This window comes from Ammodytes marinus, assembly GCF_949987685.1.
Source record: "Ammodytes marinus genome assembly, chromosome: 18".
In the NCBI taxonomy this organism is placed as follows: Eukaryota; Metazoa; Chordata; class Actinopteri; order Uranoscopiformes; family Ammodytidae; genus Ammodytes; species Ammodytes marinus.
Window position 1 is genome coordinate 19,561,649 of NC_137222.1, and position 2,181 is coordinate 19,563,829.

The following is a 2,181-nucleotide window of genomic DNA, read 5'->3' on the forward strand; positions in this document are numbered from 1 at the left end:
TACCACTTTTTTTTCACTTTTTTTTTTGAATCTCTCATGAAATACATATGCACACGTTTGATAAACTAATCATACTTGGTCGGTTGTACTCACAAAAAATGATTCCGTCCTGGAAGCAGGATGAGAGTGAACAGCAAGGCCAAGGGAATTGGGAGCTGATAAAACACACACAAGAAGTCACGCATGTTCATTCACAAACTAAACACACACTGTGGACACACACACACACACAAACACGACATGACAGCATACTTAGTGAACAAAGTGTTACAAAAAAAAAAGTTACATTTTGTTTTTGCTATGAACATATTTGTATAACAGATTCCAATAAATTCATGAATTGATAAAACAGATTTGAATATATTTCATGCAGAGGAACTTTTTTTGAGCAGTAATATTTATGGTTTTGGTTGATTGTGTGCCATGTCTGCAGAAGCTGTTTTCAGATTTTTAAACAGTCTGTGATACATTTTCCTGAACTATTAGGTCTAACTTTAATTAAACTGAAATATATATTTTTTTAATTAAATAAAAATACACACACATAACAACACTACTCATGCATGCTGTTATCATATGTTGACCTTAACAGCACCGTTAACAGCTTAAGGATCTGAATCTTCCTCAATCATCAACCGTGTAACAGTGTATTTACCAGTGTCTTACCTGTTGATCCCAACATGGCTTCACGAGCACGGTGTTAGTTTTTGGAGCAACAGTGTCCTCTGGTGGAGGGCGCAAGGATACAGCATCTGTAAAAGGAAAAACAAATATTACAGATAAATAGGCTAGCTGTACGCCTTCTCTTTTGTCAAATCAGCAGTACAGATGGGATATTCTGAATAAGTCAGTATCAAAAATAAATAATTTTCAAACAAAACTGTTAGGCCTAAATAAAATGCCATAGGCCAAGGTGCGTCAACATGGAAAACAATGACCACATAGAGCCCAAACCAAGCTCATGAATGCATTATATTATTTTAAGTTTATCCAGATAAACCAAGAAATTAATATACACACACACACACACACACAGAGAAGATTCGTCACCCAGTCCTTATGACACTGCTAAAACCATGCAATGATATGACATGATATTTAGGAATGTCGGTTTTTTTCACAAAGCAAAAAATTACTCGTCTGGACTGCAATAACTGAAAATATTTTTTAAGAAAAGTATTAACTCAAACGTACCTTAGTATTTATTGATGGAAGAGTGCAACATTTTGGGAAATAGCCTCCGCTCATTAGTTTTCAGTTAGCTTGTTTAGCCAAGAATATTAGCCAAGAAATAATGTTAAAACAAACCCTATAAACTAAAGGCTATTACGTGTTAAGCCTTTAAATAGCTAGGCGGGCCTCTTATTTTTAGCTTTTAATAGGGACGGGTTAGCTGTTTTCAGTGTTATTGCAAAATTAAGCTAATGGGCTTTTAGCTTACCTGCACAATTAACAGCTGTCCCTTTTAATCACTGCGTCACTACCGCACGCGCTTGATTAACGCGCTTGATTTTACAGTGCAACCCACACAGGTAGCCTACTGTGTATCATGGCACGTGATTATTGTATAAGTCTGATTTTATCCCCCTTAAATAACCACTATGCATTGCTACCTTACCAAAAACTATCATTAGGATACTTTTTAATTGTACTAGTCGCATGTAAAGTGACATTCAACTGGCTTATTATCGTTACAATAGATACTACTCCTACACCAAAAATATTACTTTGATATCAGACAAGGAAAAGCAACAATTCTTACATTTCAGGAGGTGAACCATGGGAATGTTTGGCATTTTAGCTTGAAAAATTACTAAACAATTTATGTATTGGTAATAATATAATTATCTGTCAATTGGTTTGTCATAGGCCTACATATTTTTTAGTTTTTGTGCCCAGGCGGGCCAAATATCACAAGGCTTATGCCTACCACTTAAGAAAATCCTCAATTTTCTGTTTTCTATGGAGCCGTCAAGCAACAGCATAGCCACACACACGCCAAACCTTTTCCATTGGCAAACATCTTAATGTGTCTTCACCGAATTAAATGATAGAACGGCTTGATGCTGCATTTCCTCAGAGGTACAACACCAAATGGAGGGGCTTCCGTTCGGAGGTGGGGGGGGGGGAAAAAAGGCAATACTCAGAATTGTAGTGCAAAACATTGAAGACGATCTTTAT